We start from the raw sequence: 22,263 nt of genomic DNA on the forward strand, positions 1-22,263 counted from the left end.
CTAGAGGGTGCACCGCGAGCGTTCTTGTTTTTTCACGGCGTATTTTTTATTTGATACTGACAAATTATTCTTCTAGTTAGCTCAAACACTCTTGGTCATGTGCCTACCAAGCCAAAATGTACACTTCATAGCGAGAAAAAAATGAAATAACCCCTCGCAGTGAACTACAAACGTCGTTTTCCAGACAGTCTTTCCAGAATGGGAAGCAGCAATCTTCCTTTTATATAAATGGGACAGAAAAAATTCACAATCACAACGCACAAACTTTGCCCGATAGGGAAGAGAACACTGCAGCTAGCATTTATTATACTCCAGAGCGTCACTCCGTTGAAAAAATGCCTGCGAATTCCTCTAGATACGATGTTTGAGCAAAGTTTAGCCGATAGCAAAGTTTCACTAGAGTGGTAGCACGAAAAGTAAATACTGGAGTCATACGCAGTTCAAGGAAGCAAATGAAATTTTATAAAACGTGACAAACAGTAATCTTCAAGTGAATATTGTTTATACATCGTAAGGGACATGCATATTTATATCTAAATAAGAGAATAACAGCCATCATACACTGCTTAACAACATGGGGCCAGTGAACAGTGAGGTGTTCACAAACGCGAACAGTCTATCAAAATTGGCGATTGTAAAAAATTGCGTAAGCTAGGCGTAGAAGACATTTCGTGTGTCCTTTCTATAATAGTGTTGATTGCCGCATCACACTTGTATTCTTGGTTGTGCACAGTCTCCTCAACCGTGGAGGAAGTCAGTGGCATTAAATCTTCCCAGGACTGGGTTCGCTGTGGCTGTTATTATGGTACCTGCAAAAAAAGAAACGAAAGAGCACGTTTCAACTATTTTGTGTATTAGTGCAGGCCGTACAAAGGCAATGAAAATTAAATAAAAGTATCATATATAAAAGGACTGCTTTGTCCCGAAAGCGATGGCACACATTTTATTACAAGCTTCCAGTGACTAAGCTAGATAATAATAAAAGCAAATTACCCCTGCACACTGCACAGCCACGGTTAGGAGATCCATATGACGTCGCAGAACCATGTTTTACGATTAGCACTAGCGCACCAAAGCCACTGTCAAGAAACATTACTTGTGGCGCTGTATGGCCGCAGACGCTCTTCCGCCATTAGGATCAACATATTACAAGCATATTTAATTCGCGATCGCAGCGGGGCCTGACTTTTATTTGTGGGGTCACCTAAGGGCAAACGTGCAGGTAAAGTATTGATTTGTATTGTTTTTTTCTGTTACCTCGATCTCTGCTGAGGACTTTGAAAAGTTTTCTAATTGTTTTTTCCTTCGGCAAAAGTTTTTTTCTGACTGAAATAGAGCTGCGTGATTTACCGGAGGCTAGTTCTTTCAAAATAAAGAGTGGTATTTTATCATCGTAGCCTTTAAAGTGGCCTTTTATTACAACTAGGATCCTTTCGTTGGTGAGTAGAAATTTTGTGCGCGTAGGCATACATAGCTACCTTGGAAAGCGATTGTTGTATTGCTATAACCACGAAACAAGTGTTACGCTGTGCTGTGTTGCGCTGTGTTGCGCATGATAGCATCGAAGGCTATCATGCGCCAAAGAGAAGGTTTTGTGTTTTGTCTTCTCTATAATGACTCATTGCTTTAAACATAGTAGATCCTTTAGGAGCGCTGTTTCTTTAAAAAGCTATAAAAAGGGGAAAATTTAACTATTGCCTTGTCCCTTCGGAGTAGGCTGGGGATAAATGGACTTCGTTCGTTGTAGAATAGCCTAAAATGTGTTTTTTTTCTCTCAGGACCTCAAAAATCCTACATAAGAGTGATATAAGGTTTACTGTAAGCTCTTGGTCACATTCTTGACATGTCCGATTATCTTGTTCATCAGGAGAAAATTGTGTCTCAGATGTGGATCTCCCATTCGGAGACGACATAAATTAACTTCTATGCGTCGTTATTTATATGTGCTTGATGCCCACTCTGCTAGAGTGGGTTTAACTATAAGAAGTTTGTTGTTAGTTTCTTGAACCCATGAGGACTGTCATTTTTCTGTCAGTTTGCTCCGTATCAATTTCATAAAGTCGCACTGAGGAATCTGTACATATTTTATTATGCAATTACCTGTCTGTGTGGCACAACATGCATCTCTCGCTCATTTACAATTGTTCCAATACGGCTAGAATCCCAGCACCACGTAATTTCCCGTCCTTGCGTTTTCTTCGTTACTAAACTGCGTAATATTCCCGCTATCAAGGTTTCAGCTGCATTTATGCAATGTAGTGCTATGATCGCGCTGAGAGAGCCTGTGTAGATAACACTGTTTCTAGATTTAAAATATTCTTTCTGCAGCCACAGCAATGACGCAACATTCCGCTGTAAAAATTCAGGCGCATTGAGGAAGGCTGATCACCGTCTCCCATGTTCATTGCTGTAATGCACTCCCAACACAGCATGGTGTTTTGGAACCATGTGTGTAAAAGGCCTTGTGTTCTTTGTATTTTTCGTTTAGCGCCAAAAAGTCCTGTACGATTTGTTCGCGTGGTGTCTGCTTTACTGAAGGTGGGTTAATGTGAAGTCACAGACAGTACGAAATGTATACAAACATTGCTGCGGGTCATATTTCTGAGTAAGTTGAGATAACGTGTCCAGCATACTGAGTTCTTGGCATTTTTCTTCAAACAGAAGGAGCAATGTTCTGGTAGCTTGAGGTTTATTATTAAACAGTGTCCTATACAGGAATTTTGTAACTATAAGGTAACACAGATGTTTTGGCAGTGAACAGGTCTTTAGGATGCATGAGCTTGTCAGCATCGTCCTTCGACCCGTGAGAGGTGGTTCATTAGTTTCGACGTAAAGACTGTTTATGGGTGACGTCCTATTTGCCCAAGACGAGAGACGCAAACCTAAATTGTGAAGTTGGTACAAGGGTGCAAGGAGGATTGTACGGCTGAAGCATACATAAACAAACAATGGTCTAAGCAGAAGCGCAAAGCTGAAGTATAAATTTGTAAAAAGCAGACCCTGCCGCAACCCCAATGTTTGTGTGACAGGACTTTAAATATGCTTAGAGCTGTGTATACCTTCTTTTTAGCATACTCATTTGAGCAGCAAAGTGAATTTTCGTCAAACCTAATGCTGCGAAATTTTTGTTCTTTTTGTATGAGTAAGATGATTTCCTTGAGGTGTAGGGTGGGATTAGTCTGTAAGCCTCGTTTGAGTGAGAAAGGAGTAGGAACTGTTTTGTGTGGTGAAAACTGAAAACCATTTCGGTCTGCATACTTTGTTAGTCTGTTGATAGTAAACTGAACGTTCTCACAGGTCGCTTCATTGGAAGACGTGCAAGCTATCTAGGATCATCAACATAGAGGGAACATATAGACGCATTAGTTTTGATATGGAGTTAATTTTTATGACAAATAATGTTGTGCTTACAATACAGCCCTGAGGCACCCCATTCTGCTGTTCAAGTATCTTCCAGAGGGTCGAACTTAGGCGCCCTTAATGAACGGTTTGCCGTGAAGTCCTTCAGGCAATTGAGCTTTCTTGTTCGGATGCCTAATTCTGCTAGATCATGCATGATTCCAAACCTTCATGGTGTGTCGTAAGCCATGTCTAGGTTGAAGAATGTGGCAAGGCAGTGTTGTTTGTGTATGAATGCTTCTCGTACGGCATTTTCGAGGCTGAAAGATGTTGCAATGTTGACCACGTTTTTTCAAAGCGCACTAGTTAACATGCACCAGTGCTTTTGATTGTAGGGCAAAGCGTAATCTGGTGTTCACGACAAGTTGACACGTTTTTGCTAGACAGCTGGTAAAGGTCTATAACTACTAGAGCGGGTGGCAGCTTTTCAGGCTTCCAGAATGCTACAATAAATGCGTTTTTACAAGCTTCCAGCATTTTTTCCGGTTCTCAAATTTTGTTGAAAGACTTCAGAAGTGCTTCAACAGAAGAAACCACGAGATGTGCGAGCATTCCGTAATGTATATATCTGGGCCGGGGGCGGTCAGCTCACCGGTCGATGAAGCTCTTTTCAGAATTTGCTGCGCAAACTGTTGTATGATTCGTTTGTGCCACCACAAGTTGGCACTCTTTGTTTCTCTGTTGTGTTTCTGTACTTTAAGAACGATCCTGCGTAGTGTGCGAAAGTTGGAACTCTGGAGAAATGTTCACACAATATATCTGCCTGTTCTTCTATGCTTTTTTGTAGATGCAGTGGTAATAATAGGAAAAGTTTGGAGAGGGAGTGTGTCCCGTTCAGCTTATGAAGTGGCTCTCGTAATTTGTTTATGTGACTGATCTGTTTATGGACGACACAATTTTCCTATTGGGCTTTCTCGGTATTGCGGTAGTGGTACCTTGTTTTGTCTATTTTCTTTTTTAAATGTGTGAGGTTTTTTGTCTTGGGTACCTTCGAAAGACTGTCCATGGTGTATTTTGCTGCAGTTTCGCCTCCATAGATTCTCGGGTTCACCACACTTTGGGGTTTTGCGTTACCACTCCCGTGGACTGTGGAATAGTAAGCGTGCTGCATTAAGGATGCAGGACGTAAACACTACATTAGGTTCTTCAATGCTTACAGTATCAGAAAATAGTTTGCCTAAATTCACTTCGGAAGTCCCCAGTCGGCACGCTGAAGTTTCCCGCGGCATGGTTTTGTTGTCACAATTGTTGGTTCTGATGTTACGTTGACGACCACAAGTATATAACTCCCATATGGATTGTCAATGATAGCCCAATTAAAATAGCCGCACACAGAGGGCGAAATAAAGGGCAGATCTATAGTGATCATCTTATCTGAGCTTGGAGAGCAGTATGTTCGCTTGCCGGTGTTGAGAAGACAGGCATTACTGAAAAAAAAACCTCTAAAATCTGGCCTTTACGTAAGTCTTTTCACTCCCCCAGAAAGAAGACTGGTCATTAAAATGTCTAACTATTAAAAACGGCTCTTGAAATGGGTTTAGTGGGCCTTCTAAGGCTTGTAGTGTTATTACACTTGCATAAAGAAACCTAGCAAAAATGAGTGATAATACGAGTGTGGAGCTTTTGCTACTTAACTGCTCATTCCGTTTTCTTCCAACAAACTATGTACTAAGTACAAGCCTCCTTAACCCACATTCATTTTATTTTGAGGCCCGTGCGAGGCTTCAGTTGGCTCTATATATAGTGCGAATGTATTTTGTATATGTACCAACATCTTGTGTTTTGTATATGTGCAATGTATATTCTTTAGAAGCCCATGTTCTTTTATAGTCGGTGTATAAGCCTACCTCGCCTGTAATTATGTGTGTGAGTATTTATGTTTGTGTGTATGTGCGTGTATAAATAAATAACATAACATAACATAACAAAACTTTATTTGAGAAGGTGGACGCGTCGGTCAGCATGGCGGGCATTTTTTCTCCGCTTTCTTTCTTTCTTTCCAAGTTCTTTATCTGTTTCAATGACCTACCACAACCTCCCCTTTGCTTTCCGAGGTTTTTCTTGACTGCCAACCCTTATTTCTGTGTTATTTCTACGAGCCCCTCGTTTCCTATTCTGATTCGCTATATATATATATATATATATATATATAAATACTTGATGTTTGTTGAACACTAATTAGGAAGCTACGCTTTCATGCGACCGAAGTGACACCATTGTATTTTGTTTGTGAACCTAAAACTAGCCTCTGGCTATTGGGTACAACACTGTTTTTGCGTATGTTGTTCTACAAAAAATGAATAAAGCTTCAATCAATTAATCAATTGTAAGGTGTGGTTCGAGGTAGAAGCAGCACATCGTTAATGTGGCCGCTTCTGCGCCTAACCTAGCAGTTCGTGTTCTCGCACTGCGATACCTTTTCTGGCAACTATTGCAGCGCCGCAGAGAGCCTGCTGGTCTGCTCTCGGTCGCAACGGAAGAGGTGGTACCCTTTTAGTAAGTTCTTGTGTTTAGGACCCAAGTTTGTTTCTTGAACAGTTAAGGCCACAGGTGAGTCAGTGGTGAATGTCTTTGACGTTATTTAATTTGTTTAACAGTCCTCCGCAATTCCAGTGCACTAATTATGCCATTTCCTTTCTATGAAGTGATAATTAGGTTTTTGGTCCTGTTTTTCGATGCTTGTTTCTTTTTGCATTTTCTAGGACGTTTTCTGCGCCCTAACAAAGTGAACGACCCATAACATCCTTCACTTGTGCCCATGGTCTTGTCAAAGACTTTGGAGGTTCGTGCAGGACGCACGGGTCTTGAAGTGTTCGCCCTTGCCGTATGGGGTGAGTCCTTGGAGACTGCCGAACAGGAGGTCAGTGCAGCAAGCTTTGGAGGCGGTTGCGCAGCGCTAGCCTCTTTCACCGGGGCGCGGGGGGCTTTGCTTCAGCCTCACATTGTGTGGCCTCAGAAGGCGCCGAAGACCGCTGTGATGCCGCGCTGTGTAGCACCAAAATGGAGTAGGCGTGGTACTGCACCGGTGAAAGTCGTTTCTTTGCTTCTAGAAATGTCATGTTTTCTGACACTTTGAAAGTGAGTATTTTTTTTCGTCTTTCATGCTGGGCAAACACGAGAATATGCTGCGTGGCTGCCCTCTCAGCCCACACAGAGGTATGGTGCCTTTTCACCATTTTCAGCAGGGTGCTCGCGGGAGGCCCATTTGGCGCATGTCCATTGGCCATGGCAGCTCTGCGAGCCGGGACCGTATTGTTGGCATTTCTAGCATAGGCGTGTATTTAGTGTGTAGTGTCTAAGTTTTATTGTAGGGTAGCCTACTTCCACAGATTCTGTAAGTATGCTTGATGCAAAGATTAGTACGACGTGCTTAGTCTCGATTTCTTTGGTTTCCTGTGATTTTGATTTGATAGACAATCCTGACGCACTGCTCTTCCTTCTGGACGTTCTAAGAGCTCCTTTTCAGTCAGATAATTTAAGTCGTCGTCGGAGATCACCCCACCGACTTTATTTAGTGACCGGTGTTTACTGACCGAAACGAGGATTTCTCCAAAAGACATTAGTTATGGCAGCTTCTCATGCTGATGTTTGTAGAGCACTTCCAGAAGGATGTCTCCGTTTGCAATCTTCTTAACCTTGTAGCCTTCACCAATGGTGATCATTAGTGTTTGCCACTGCAAATGGCGTGACAGGTCGGGCGGTTTTCTCTGCGTCATTACTGTGTACCACGTGGGAGCATGAAAAGTTGCTTCCAATTTTAGTGAAAAACTTAGTGGTAACAACCATGCCCCCTCTTTTGCGAGAGAGATCATTTGAACGAAAAAGGAAGCCGTGAAATGAAAAATTGGTTCCCCCATGCTCTCATCCACCAACCATGGAGCCCAACAAGGGGACGGGGCAGGAACTCGGGAGCAAGTAGCGCCCACGCCCGCACTACCCCATGACTATAACCAAATATGGCAGGACTAACGGTTGCTCACCACACAAGGTTAACCCTTTCCTCCGGGAAAAATGGAAACTTAAAAGGAATGAGACGACACAAAAGTTGTTAGAAAGAATATAGGAAAGTCAAAGATGAAGGGGGGACAGGGAAAGGCGACGGCGATTCCTCCCGGACGGGTCAGACCAAAGGTGCCGCCTGCGAGAAGTGGAGGCCAGATTGGTGTGTTGCCTTCGCCAAAGGGCATAAAAGGTCCAAGCACTCGGCGTTGGCTAAACCACCAGGATCTCTCTTTTCCCGGACATGGCGTTGCCTCGCACAGAAGTGGGTGCTCGGTGTCCGTGGTGTCGCACAGTACACGCATACATCGGCTGTAACAGGTGCCTTGTGCTGGGTCCCAGAGGGAGCCCGAAAAGTCGGCTATCCTTTGCTTTAGTGAATATGTATGTCAAAAACTCAGGCAGCTGAGAAAAGTCACGCGTGCAAAACAGATCGGGACCCGCAGGGAACAGTACAAAACCACGCGTCGCCCACGTGTCTGTTTTGCGCTCAGGCAGATTTTATACTTCTGTCTCTGTCACCAAATGAAGCCACATCATCTCGACTTTCACTTTGAGCGAACATTTTCCATGTATTTAGAACTTGTGTTTGCTACCCCATTTCTGCCGCACCTCAAATAATTTATTCTGAGCCTATCATTCCGCTAATGTGCTTTGAAGGCCAACGCATAATGAATTTTTTTTGCGATGCGTATCGAGGAGTTCCACACTACTATACGGCGTCTGCGTATCTTTCTTCGCTCTTGTTTTTTTCTCTTTTGGCCCGAACTACATCGACAGACAGACTGGTTACACTTAATTTTACCGCTTCCCTAGAACCACACAATGGGTGGGGAGCACTTGTAATAGTCGCGTGCTGTCACGTTCGGCCACGCGATATGACGTCATAGACGAACGTACCAGAATAACTCCCTTACCCCCCGCTCGCCACGTGCAGATGGTCACGTATGCAGTGCACTCGGATCTAGCAATGGACACCCGTGTTCGATTCCCGTATGAACACCAATGTCACTCAATTTGCGTTCAGCCTAAACGATTTGTGTATGAATATTGCCATGAACTAGGCATTGGGTTTGTTTGTTTGTTTTGTCTTTAGTGCCCGGCCGCGCCCGGCTGCGTTATCTGTGGCCCAAGCGAAGCGCGTGTTCCATTCTTTATTTTTATGCCGCACGGGTTATCTCATTCCGATAAGGAGAGCGTTTCATCCTACCTTCACTATCCTCGAATAAGCTTCTTTGATCTACAATTTTCTAGATGTAAATCGACGCTTCGAGAAATACTCGCGCCGAAAGATAAAAGCTTGTAGAGCAGACGCCGCGGCAATCAGATTGCCGACGCTCGCTTGCGTACGTCACTTTGTTGACTGCTGCTTCGCCGCCTGTGTATTCTTTGAGTGGTTAGGGGAGCAAAAGCTCGCTCCAAGAAACTTGTTTTTCTTGAAGGCAACTGCGTCGTCTTTGGTATCGTGACAATATTTATCTACGTATGCTCTGGGACACCGATTCCTACATTTTCAGTTTGTCATTATTTACTGCCGTGGTAATTGTTCTACCTGACAACAACACCTCTTTTGCGCGCACATCTCGTCACTTAGGTCTTTCGCCTTAAGCAAACCTATTTCACATCCTGTTTCCGCCGAAATTGCTGCCCAGTATATCTATCCGTGATCCCACAAGTCAACATGCAGTCAGAGTGTGTGAAGTTGCGAGGAAGAATTTCCGTGTCGTGGTTATACTTGCCGATGGTGCAGGCGGTAAGATAGTTAGCCACGCAGCCGGCGACCAGGGCACTGAAGCCGATATTAGCCAGGTCGGTGGACCGGTTGGGTGCAATGGTGCTGATCACGCCAAATGCCACCCCCAGTGAGCTGACGTTGGCGAATCCACACAGCGCGAATGTGAGCACACGCCGTGTACGCATCTGGGATGGCACGCACGAATTACTGGTCAAGGCTTATGTATGCAATCAACGGTAAATGTATTTCACGTAGGACTAAATAACTTAGTCTTCTCTCGCCGAATAAGCACTTCTGTTTCCTCGTTTTATTCACTGACAGCAAATTTATGTCTTGCGATGTTTCGGTCCGGTGGCTTCGTACTGCCACTTTTAAAATAAGGAAACTATTAAAATTAGGCATCGTGTTGACGATTATAGATTACATCATGGTTGATGGCATCAGTTATGGTTACTGCCGCTGAGAGCTCGGTATCAGGGGCGGGAGGTTCCGTTCCGCTAACCTGACGGCACTTCTTTTGGTCCAAGCAAGCCGTCCTTCTTTTCATTGGCTTCAAAACAATTTAGGACAAGCTTATATATTACCAACCAGCTCAATTAAAAATTTCTTCCCCCGCATCCAGACCGTCTGAAACGAGAAAATTTACACCATCTTCCCGCGAGGAGAACCATGGGTAGATGCGACGCATTGGGGGGTTGTTGTTGCTAGCAATTTGTTGTGCTAGCATTTCTGGTATGGGGTTGGCCGGTGCTTGTTACGGTTGCGCCGACCATCGCGATAGCAGGGCTGTTAGTCTCCATTGAAATCATCGGTGGTCATCGGATGTCATCGAAGCGGCGGAACGACTGAGCGGAGCGGCGCAGTTACCGCGTTTATATGTACCGCGCGTTAACGGTGAGGGGAATGAGAGAGAGCAGCGCATGCGCATGTGTTGGATGTTTAACCGAGCGCTAACGCGCTCTGACGCACAGCTGGCACGGCGACGGGAGCGAGCGCTAACACGCAAATGGCGCTGCGGTGAGAGCGGCGTTAGCGCGCATTTGGCGCGGCGAGGAGAATGGGGGAGGGATGCGGACTACGCACTACGGAAGACGCCGGAGGGACAAGGCGAGTTAAAGAGATGCGTCACATCTACCATAAAAAAGTGTGCGCTTTGATGTACTTTTGCCGCGCATGCGCTTAATATGCGTGTTGCCGGTCGAGGGAGAAGGAACGCATCGTTTTCAGTTTGACCGGCGCAAACCCACGCAGGTCTCGAAGCTAGCTGGATGTCAGAGCAGTTGTGCCGCAGAGTTCGGCGGCCTTCCAAACAGATGCAATAATATCGATTTAGGATTGGTTCAAAGCGACATGTGGTGATCATAATCGGGGCGAGGCACCTTAAATCTTCATAAAGCGTGGAACGTCAGTGTCATTACGCCACAATTAATGCGCCTTTTTGCCCGTGTGCATCCCCTGAAAAGAAGTGAGCGGAAATAGTTTCAAAGAAATTAAGAGGACTTAAAAGCCTAAGCTTGAACCCCCGTGTTTAGTGCCTCAAAACGCTTTGATTGTATTCCTTTTTAGGAGCCAAAGAGCTACAAGGTTCTTCTTGAAGACTTTGTACAAAATTTGACAGTGTAATCGCGAGCTATAGCATCCATCATCATCATCCATGCCATCTATGCCTTAGCGTCATCACCATAGCTGTATTAAGCTCCACTGTTGAATAGTCGGGTAGAGCTAGTTCATACTCCTTGGTGCAGACCCTTAAGCGCGAAAAAATTAAAATCGTTGGTGTCAAGGACAAGGACAGGAGCCAACTTCCAACTAATTGTGTCTTCCAACACGAATTACATGTAGGTCAAAGCAATAACACTTACAGGTAAATAAACAGTCTAACTGCGAAGTGTAAGGCGCAGACTCCAAACTTATCCAATTATGTTTTGCCTGTACCCCAATACCATCTGCTCTTTCACAGTCAAAGGTATGCAGGTCGTGCTAACGCAGTTGCTTCCCTCGCGCTGCATTTCATCGGCTTCCACAGTATCTCGTTAACGCTGATTCGTGTCATGGAACACAACACTGCATTATTCAAAGTGCGGCGTGCACTCGCAATCGTGGCAATTGATGGCCAAATGCACATCCGTGCTCTTTTCTACTCGATTTTCATGCTCCCCTAGCCGTTGATTCATCCACCCAATCGTTCCGTTACGACAATACAAGATCATGACCGGTCCGGATCCAGACCGGTCATGATAAGGCATATCACATGATGGCGACAGCTTATAACTCCTCCATTGGAGTCTACGTGCTGGTTTTGGTGTTCATCATTGAAGTCCACTACGGGGACTAATATATGAACATAGGTAAAGTGTTGGGAAATATTGTTTGCTCCAGAAAAATGTGTTATGAATGAATGAGTTGAGAATGTGGCCGAGATGTAAAGTGTCCATACTATGTATACGATATGTTAGAACATAAGCTGGCATCCTTGAATACTTGGCTGTGTGCAGTCGGGTAAACCGCTCTTTTGATGCCCCGCGCTTTGTCTTGTCGCCTGAAATCGGGCATGTGTCAGCGTAGAGCCCGGATAGTTTTTCAGGCTCAGATATGTTGACTTTAACACCGGCCCACTTACCAAATATTACAAATTTTGTGAAATGATAGGGGGCTGCAGCCGTCTGCTTAGATTTGTGGGCCACTTTGTGCGAATCGCGCCAGCTGGCCTACCTTAAAGACCGGCCTACCTTTGGAGGAACGCCTGGAATTCGGAACTGGTGTCAGTAAGGTGATTCCATGTTTTCTTCAGCGCACCACGGTGACCGCTTTTGGCAGTGGCTCTCTTAACCAGTTCTTGTGAGTGGAGCTAAACGGCAGTAGCGGTTTCCGGCTGGAAAGGTCGTATCTGACTGACGTGACAGTGAGAACGGAAGGTTTACGTCCGAGATGTTGAGACTACATTGCTAAAGCACTTTGTGCGAAACCTCCAGGAAGCTAAGACCCCCTGATTACCTCCGATATTTGCGACGCATCCAGGAAAACGCCTCTTTATCTCTGCTACCCGACACCAAAAAGTCATCAACATACAAAAAAACCTAAATGCACACGGAAGCGATCTGTAAACATCGTGGAATTATTTTAGCAAATTGCGGTATGGAGTCCTAGGCCATGTTTTGACCCCGTTCGGAGCATTTACGGGACTTTATTCAAGTAAAAAGTAGTTCGAAAGTTCTGTCCTTGTCTCTGCATCCTCCCTACCAATTGTCTATGATGTTTCGTATGACTTTTACTCGATGAGGCTCGGCTTCACTGCGCTACTGCGTGCTTCACCGACCCTCTGACAGAGTGAGTCGGCCGAACACCAGAGCGTCGTCGCAATTGGTTCGCTCGGTGGAAACTAAGCGCCTGAAAGAATGGGCCCTTGGTTTGTTACTTCGTATACTGCATCGAGCTTTGTAAAGTCTTTGCAGTCAAAGTAGCTCCACAAAAGCGCACGGGCTAGGGTTCGCGTAAAATATCTACGGCCAATTAAAGGCGGGAAAAGAGACAACGGAGTTAATATAGGTACTAATAAGTTAAACACAACCGAAACTTTTATTGTAAAGCCTAAAACCAATGTACAAGAGTATTTTTGTGTGCGGGTAACTAGTACAGCGGTCGCCGGCACGACGGCGCATTTGCGATTGCTTTTGCTGCCTAAGGAACACATTCACTTGAGAAACGATATTCATAAAAATTTGGGGTACGTCTATGGCACAAGCGTTATTTAGAAATAGTCATTTAAGCTGCTAGAAATGCTGAAACCACAAAAATATCCAACAGGATATACGATATACACTTTATATTTCCATACCAAACATCGCTCAGACTATGCCGGAGGGGACTAAAGTACTAGGTGCAGTATGTCGCGATTGGCAAGTTTGTATTCATGATAGGTCATGTTTTTAGTGTTTTTCTCTACTTAGGGAATGTGCTTTACTCGCAGTTTTGCGCTGGCACATTCATTGCTAAACAAAGTAGTTTGCAGACTGCGCGCAGGGTGACACTGACACGCTGGCAAGTTCTCGTTGGCGTGGTGTTGAGATAACCAGCGATTGCTTGCGGGAACAGTACTAAAGCAGCCTACCCTCGGCCTGGTGCCAAGAAGCCTCTTACGGCACATGGACGAGCCAGGAAAGCTCCAAAAGAAGGGGCGAAGTGCGTCGTAGTTCAGTGTTTGCGATGACGCGGAAAGCGTTCAACCACTGTACCCGCCTCAGCTATTGAACGTTACTATACTAAGCGTTCCTCGCAGGCTTATCTGACCCATTCTACAGCCGACAACGTGTCATAAGCAGAATAGGCCGATTCCTGAGATGTCCAGATTGTCTAACCAAGGGTAATGTCGAATTCCAATAGTGTTGTTCACAGAACCGAAACCGAAGGTGGTTTGAATTACAATCTTCTACATTGTCCAATCACATCCGAACTCGAGTACGGGTTACTGCTGGAAGTTGTTGCGGCCGTCGCAGATGTCGCAGGGTACTTTTTTTCTACCAGGCTTTGTAAATAAATGCTGCTTTACCGAGTAGATAAACGTTGAAAAACGTGTTGATCTGAGCGATCGAGTGTATGCAACGCAAACAGAAATAGTTTGACAAATTCGATTCGCAATGTATGGCTTTGTATTTGTTCCTGTGTATTGGCTTCTACATTACAACTAGATATGATGATATTTTAGCTGACAAAGTGGTTAGTCAGAAATTCATTTTATTCCTTAGTCGCAGAGAAAGTGGCCCTTGTCAGGCTTATGAAGACGCTGCTGGGAAGATGGCAAAAATTTCACGTACAAAATGGTATTGCTGTTAAACCGGTCCACTGAAATTTGCGAATCTCAGATGGGAAGATTACCGTGAACAATGTTGCAACTTGCGCTTAGTGTAAAGTGATTGTGTAATAAAGATGCTTTTTTCTACTGTAAAAAACAGTACTTTAAGAGGGGAAGCTATATATACCTCTAGCCTGTACGTGCATCGCCCGCATTCCCGCCCAGGAGGTTCCCGAGATGGGAAATGTCGGCGAAACGAGCGCGTCCATGTGCAGAAAATATCAATAAACACAACATTTTGACGTATACGTTCACGTACGTCTATCGAAAGTCTTGCGGGATGCCTTAGCATGGAACATCACTGATCCATTATACAGCAGATACATTTTTACGTACATTCATGCATAGTGTTGTATGTGCATGTGTGCGATTGCAATTTTTGAAGTCAAGCAATATGTACACAAGCTATATCGCCATCCACTTTGATATGCATCGGCAAAAAGGGCTGCCAGCTGCCTAGTTGCTTTGATACAAGGCTGACGTCGTACCGACAAGGCTCCGTTGCCCACGTGCGACGTGAGGTCCCGGTACGCGACGACTTCGCTTGAGAGCAGCTCCGTCGCCAGCAGGCGGGCCCCGAAGTGTACCTCGTCCAGGCCCACGCCCATGAGCAGCACCATTGGCTCCAACAGCGTCGTCAGGATGGCCTGCATCGGCGGAGGTGGCTTCGATTGGCTTGCTTTGCCTACCATTCCACCTCTGCTAAAGAAGCTCCGAGCATACAATAAAAGCATAGGAAACATGGGTTCAGCGACGTCATGGTTGGGGTTAGTGGCGGTGCCACATGCTAGATACGTGGACTTCGCCGTTTGTCTACTTCAGTAAAAATGGTTTATTGGTATAGCCGTACAATCAGTTGCTATAGTAACGCAAATAGCACCGCTATATCTATAGCATCAAAAATAGCACCGCTACTCATAATATTCGGGCATGGTTTTTTCTATATACAACAAACAGGCAGCGTCATTCTTTCTCAATAATGTTATAGAAAAACGCTTTTAGTGTGTACGTCAGCATTATTCATTCATTTATACAATTTCTATTGTCAAAAGGTAAATTGAGTAGTTATCAACTCTTCATGTCAGAAGAATATGAAGCCAATATATCGGAAATATCGAAGAAATTCATGGGAGCAGTAAATTATGCGTGCCTGCTTTGAAGGGGCGAATCAGTAGGGCATCGAAAGCTTCGCTTTAATGAACATCGTCAACGGCGCATTTATGAAAAGCGTTATGGCTGCCCGAGGTGATGCGTGTTGCTCAATCGTTGTTGCTCAATCGTTGGCATGTTGCTCAATCGTTGGCGCTTTCCTTCGTCATTGTGCCAGCGCGGGTTCCAAATAAGGCGCATTTTGGGAGCGAAGCCCCTTAGGGAGTGACTGGAACTGTTGGTGTCTCTTGTCGTCGTCGTCGTAATCGTCGTTGCATGTAGTCACGGTACTACAACGTCGAGAAACGTGGTCATCCAAGATAAGGCAATCATCCCAGGGCGGCCGCACATGATCGGACGCAAGGTCCAACGTTTATAGTTGCCAAGATCTCCCAAAATTAAGGCAAACTTCTGTTCAGTGAAATGTCGGCGGAGATGCACCGAACGATGCCCGGCGGCAACGTAGTGAAAACGGCTGTTCGCCGACAACATACTGAGGCTAGATGTGAGGCGCGCGGCGGCGAACGCGACCGGGAGAGTCAAAGTGTATTGTAAAGCTTCAGCCAATCACAGCTACCTACGTTCTGTCTGCGCGGAGCGCCTGCGCATTCAGTAGCCGAAAAGAAGGCGCTCTTTTCGCTCTTCTTTTCCGTATTGGCGGTGAGCGCGACCACAGGCGGCGCTGCAAAGGGCGTCTTCGTGACGTCAACTTATGGATTCACACATTTGTCGTCTGCTTCACTCGGGCTCGCTCTACCTGCTGTTTCTTTGCGCTCGGTCGACTTTTGATGTTTGTCCGCACAAGATGTTTCGTATGCGCAACTTTTTATTACAATAAAAGACTTACAATCGCATACACTAGCTCAAGGCGTGATTTAGTGTATAGTTTTCGACAAGGCTTCGGAAGAAACATTGACGGTGTGGCCACATTCCTGTGAAGCCGGTGTTGTGCGGAAAGTCGGACCTATAGGCGTCAGCTTCTGTATTTACAAATCTTTCGAACAAAGGGAACATCCAGAGTCTAAAAACCCACAGCAGCGAAATGCAAGAGCAAAACAAACTTCAGGCCTTCGGAGCTCTCGGCTTTGGCAGAAGGCACTACGATTCCTGGTAATCGATAGTATGTAAGGTAAAACTGTTTTTGCAACCTGCCGAACGCTCGAAAGTATTATATCACATCACTTTACGTTGTCATAGCATGAAAGTGTGACGACAAGCACTATGGGGCCCAAAAATGTAGGTTGAGTTCCAAATAACCTACGGTGTGTATAGGCGCGTGCTGGTGCAGCCTTCTAACCAGTATGGATGCTTTTTGATCAGAACGGGTAACAATTACAGTAAAAATACAGCAACAATGTGTTTCTTCTGATCTTGACGGACATTTCGGTTCATATTTCCGACAGCCATGCCTTCCCAATGTTCACATATGCGTTATAGTAACACTGCACTCAAGAGTACGAGGCGGAGGCGGAGGAGGAGAAAACGTTTGCAGTAAAATCGAGCTGGTTAGTGGGCGGGATCCTCAGTCCAGGACAGAGAGTAAGAGTAATTTTCTTCAGTTCGTGGAACATCACCCCGAGTAGGCCAGTATTTGTTCTTTACGCCTGAAGGGGTTGGAAAACAATAAATAGCTGCTTGGAGATATTAATCGGTTATGCTTCTTTATGACACTGAAAACCGGCACGTACACTATTTCTTGAGTTTCTTAGAAAGTATATCAAGCATTCCACGCTGTAATCATGTCGTAACTGTTCGGTTTGAGATTCAGTTCATTAGTTACGATAGAAATTCGGGGCGGAAAAGTCGCCTTCGAGTACTCTGGACAACGTCGTCTGCACCGTTTCGCTGCGCATGCGCACGCTGCGCATATGCACGTTGTACGCAGCCATACCGAAAGCCAATTTCTGAAGAAGGTAGTGCATGCCTTACAGCCTGAAGAAAATATCCACACAAACTATGTGCGCCTCTCAAACCTCCACAAACGTCCTAATAAGATATGTGTGACAGTGCAGGAAAATTAATTCGTTGGGCATAGAAAAAACATTTACCTCATACAAGTCAACAACAACGAAAAAAATAGACGACAACCGCTTTACCCGCCGCGGTGGCTCAGTGGCTAAGGCGTTGCGCTGCTGAGCATGAGGTCGCGGGTTCGATTCCCGGCCGCGGCGGCCGCTTTTCTGATGGTGGCGAAAAGCAAAAACGCCCGTGTGTACGAGATTTCGGCGCACGTTAAAGATCCCCAGGTGGTCAAAATTAATCCGGAGCCCTCCACTACGGCGCGCCTCATCGCCTGCGTTGCGTCGCCGCGTTAAACCCTGCAATCATCAACAACCGCTTTGTTTCCTGCTTTGCGATGCGCATGTATGGACGCGCCGCTTGGTGAGTAGCATTACACTGTTGAGTCTTCATAAGAACATCTCGGAAATACTTTAGGGGAGCCTACGCATTTTGTATACCTATCGAGGAGCTCTGAGCCCTGAACCTCGCAAATAAGGTAGAAAAGACGAGTTACGCACGATTATCTGACCGATACTCTGAAGAAAGTTGGTCTGTGTAGTTATTAAGAGTTGTCAGAAGCTGGAATAATAACTGAATTACTGGAAATACGCTTTTTCATGCCCTAAAAGATCGAAGCGGGCGATATTTAGCTTATGCTTTGCTGTCCCTTACAAGCGCACCACAGCGGCGCAAGTGTAGCAGACGACAGCGGCGCGAGTCCTTAAGCTGACGTCAGAGCCAGGGGGCGCCACTCAAACATCTCACCGCCAATACGGCTTCTTTCTCGTGAAGCCCACGTCAAGAAAACTGCCAGAAAGTGCCAAAGCAGCGCGGTGGGTAAAATTGTAGCCGAAACGGAAGAATATATGGGGACTGCAGCGAAGTTCAGCGCACAAAACTAAAAGTAGCTGCAAAGCTTGCAATCAAACGAACAACACGAACAGCGTCACTCATTTTTGCCATTTGGTAATATGTATGCGGGAACAATGACGCCACTTTTAAAAAAAACAGCGCCCTGACAAGTAAATAAACATTATTTAGGTCGTTCATATCAATTTTTAATAGTCAATAGATACTTTTTATTCAAGACAACTTATAAGCAGGGATATAATTACGCGCATCTTGCTTTGGATTTAGCATCTGGTAACCTTGACGCAGGCAGCTCGCAGGTCGGCGGCGTTCGCCACTGCAAGTTGCGTGGATGTTGGGCTCGACGAAAACTGCGCGGCGCGTTGATCCTTTGGCGGCCGCCGCGATAACTTTTCCATCAAATATCGCTGCATAGAGGTTGCCCTTTCGGCGTCACGAATTATATTTCGCATTCGCCTGTGCCATATAGGTTCTCAATATTACCTAGAGTGGAAGCTGTCGCTGCAATCGCATGCCGCCATGGGAATTGTGGGTACCTGGAGAATCAGATTGGCAGTAAGTGGCTAGCGCAAAGTGCTATGGGTTAGGCTTATCGTCTCTGAAGTGTTTGTTAGTTCTGTTTTCGGCATACCTTTCCCTTCCGGGCATGCGCCTTGCTAGCATTAAATGGCTTTCACAAATATGTCCAAATAACAGCGTGATTAACCCTCAACATGTGTTCGCGTTAGCGGGGAGTTTCTTAGGATGAAGGTGTGACCACATGCAGCAACGGCGACAGGCGACGCGGAAAACTCAACTCAAATGTTAAAACAAACAGATCGTGTGGGCGACAGCGACAAGCGAAAAAAATAATATTCTTCCACTAATGCCCGCCGCCGTTGTCGCTCGTCGCTGCAGCTCTCTGTATTGTAGCTGCCGCTCGCGTGTAGGCTGCTTCTGGCCAGCAAAATGCGAGTGATAGCAAGGGCGCCGGCGGGCTATTTATAAATTATTTTCCCTTGCCGCTGCTGCCCAGCCTATCCCTTTCCTTTACCCATTGAGTTATAATTTTCGCATCGCTCGTCGCCGACGCTGCGTATGGCTACGCCTTGAAGCATGCATGCACTGCCTTAGGCAGACGCAATGAGGCAACATACGTGGCGACTCGACAAGCCGGCATTTATTTACCATTCAAAGCATTATTGCAATTTCACAATGCTTTACACGCGTGCTTGAAGACTTACTTGAGGTAATAGGATTCGCCTAAAGGTTTATTTACATCTGCTTGGACGAAAGAAATAAATACAACTCGACGGCATCACTCTTGCATCTCTAGCTGTGGCATCTGCTTTGCCTACCAAATCCCATAGCATACGAACATAATACAGTTTTGAGAGGAAGCAAGGACACAGAAGTGAGGCAATTAATTTATTTTCAGCTAAATATTACAAAATACGAGGAAAGCCATATCTAGTTTGGAGTGTAGAATAATTTTAAAGAATATCCGGGACGGCCCAGTGTAACCGGCGGCGGGAGCCATATGCAGAACTCCTGCTTTTTTTCTTTTCTAAATACAACGTTCATTTCTCAACCTAAGCGCTCAACAGTATTTTATACAAATTGAAATTTGTTAATGGCGGGACGTTTGGCAGCACTTTTTTAAACAAAAACTTAATTTGCGTCCCTGCAAAGTCGTTGCCAGCCATGCCACGCCGAATTTCTGGCCGAAATACAGGCTATGGCGGCACCTATGGAGACATGGAGCGCTTTGGCAGAATCACTTTTACAGTATCTTCAGATTCTACTCTAGGTAACCTAGTGGGAAACTCTGTGGCCTGTGCACCCCGAGGTCGGGCGATCGAATGCAAGTGCGTTCCGTCTGAACTGCGCGGGGGAAGTCTGTGAAATGGACATCTTTGAAACGCAGACAACCTGAGAATCCCGCCATAGATTACACAAGATTGATCCAGCACACAGACTGAAATTCTCTATAGCTTCTAAACAATTGTTTTGAGTGTATACAAAAAAACAAAAGAGGAGAATGTTCCAGACACATATTAAGCTGTTGCGTAATGGGGAGGGCAGAAACGCAAGCATTTTGGAAACCTACGTGATCGGTCATATTTGTGACTCGTTGGTAAAAGATAACACCACTTGCCAAAAACTATGCAACAATCACTGCCTTTTGCACAGTGAAGAAAATTGCAAAAATCCGAATAAGCTCAACACAATATTAGACAAGCTGAGGCTTTTCAGCGTTTGAGTGCATTATCTGAGGGGCTGTCATTAGTTGTACTCTTATTAGTGATCTTACGCGTCTTTAGCGTGGATCCGAAAATGTCCGTTAGAAATTTCTGCAAGGGCATCACTTCGCCCTTCGCCCACAAGATTCCCTGCTTACAGCCGCCACCTGAGCGCAGCGTCTTTTTATTGTAGACTCCTGGCCATATGGGCTTCGGCGGCGCGGAGACAGCGTACGAGGCGGCCCGAGCTTTGATAGACTGGTACCCTAAAGGGAGCCCTTTGTCCGCATCCCTACCCCAACCTTATCTATAGCTATTACTCAACTTCCGTGATTTTACCCTCAATCACAGGCTTTCCCGCACCACCCTTTCCCCCCTCCCCGCTTGTTATCCCGCGTAGAATCAGCACTCCGGAGACTAATCCAAACGCACTCCCTCCCCACTCCAGCCATCCTCACACATATCCCCATCCCTTTTTGACACCGCCGCTTGCCCACGCTGCGGGGATCCCGAAGATACCCCCAAAGCCATCTGGAAATCCCACGCCCTGCTTCCTCTTCGCCTACCGACCCCAACGCCCAGGCTGCAGGGTGTGTGCCATCGCGCGCTCGTACGCCCAGTCGCCGTGCGGCCTGGTTTTTATCATTAATAGACAGCGGAGGTGAGCCCGATGGTCAGTGGTGCCATGGGGAGGTCCGCCTCTTTTCTTCCTAAATTTATGCTTAACACATAAGCTCTGACGTTAAAGCCGCGACTTTCAAAGGCTAATTTTTATGCGGCACGTGGTGGTAAGAGACGGCCCTTCTCACCACGAAAAATAAAGCAGGAAATGAAATGTTTCCACGTTCCTTACCACCTAAAACGCCGACTTTTGTCTGCATTTTCTGAAATAAAGCCGAGAAATTTTAGTTGTTGGTTCCATTCTTCAACCGCCTCTGCTATTTGTCTCTTAATTAACTCACAAGTTGGCGTAAACCTGCTTTACTTTTAGCTGCCTTGAAAATTAGGGTTTTTGTAAAATGGTTATGATATTGTGGAGCCAACGTAAGTTGAGCTACCAAAAATTGAAAGCCGATTAGATAGTTCCAAATTCGGTGTTCAGATGTCAGCCAGCTTAAATTGCCATTTTTTTAACGCATACTGCACAAAACACCACCAGAAAAGAGCTGTGCATTCAGCACGGGTATGCCGCCTGTACCAACTACCCATAAGGGGTTATTAGCAGAAAACAGTTCACACATTGTCGGTGAAACGAAGACCTACATGAAATGGCCGCTAGAAATTTTGCAGAGGTATGGAGCTTGTGCCAACTTTGATAACAGCACAGAACAGGTAACTCGTAAATTATGAAGTGTAGTTTGGACCCTTACACCTTGTAGTGTGAATCAGACTACCTTGACTACTGAGCTACTGCGCAAATACTTGCATGACTTTATCCCCTAAGTGCCCACTGCACTTGAATTGCTTGCAAGAGATGACCGTGACTACGGGGTTATTGTAAAAGAACCTGGGCGCTGAAGATGCGCCTGCATACAAGGGTCATCGTGACCCTTGTCGGGGCATTAGACACTCACGTGGGGCGTGAACTCTGCGACAGACACAAGCCTGCCGAGGCCAGCAAACACGTCGTTCACGAAGGCTGCGGCCGTGTGGAAGGCCACCAAGGTGTAGCCGATGGCGGGAACGATGGCGACCAGGGTGACCATACGGGTTGCCAAAGCCTCGACAGAGGTCTCGTTCGGACTGCGTTCGGCGGATTGCATGCCGGATCTTTTTGTGATTAAGCCGGACATGGACATGGTCACTCAGGAAGATATATTAACTGTGGTCTCTTTATAAAAAAAGAATAAAATAAATACGCCTGTGCCACACATGCATGTACAAACATCCACTTTGCTACAGCTACTACACAGCAATGTATACACTTCCAGGTGACAAGAAAAAAGGTAAAGATTAAAGCATGGTTGCGAATTTCGCTTAGAATGCCGCTTAAAAAAGTGATATGGGCTATCAGACAAAGCTGGAAACTTTTTGATTTT

At 45.6% G+C, this 22,263-nt stretch overlaps 1 long non-coding RNA gene across 1 annotated transcript; it reads right to left on the reverse strand.

Annotated features, from left to right (window-relative positions):
* Positions 1-305: 305 nt before the first annotated feature.
* On the reverse strand, positions 306-21,945 carry LOC144167104 (uncharacterized). The gene is made up of 3 exons (XR_013321847.1): positions 21,799-21,945; positions 14,471-14,629; positions 306-809 (listed from the first exon to the last, which is right to left on the reverse strand). It is a non-coding gene; the product is annotated as an uncharacterized LOC144167104 (long non-coding RNA).
* Positions 21,946-22,263: the final 318 nt, after the last annotated feature.

The sequence above is a fragment of the Haemaphysalis longicornis genome, unplaced genomic scaffold (assembly GCF_048455015.1).
Source record: "Haemaphysalis longicornis isolate Haplotype H1 unplaced genomic scaffold, Haemaphysalis longicornis Haplotype H1 scaffold_2, whole genome shotgun sequence".
NCBI lineage: Eukaryota > Metazoa > Arthropoda > Arachnida > Ixodida > Ixodidae > Haemaphysalis > Haemaphysalis longicornis.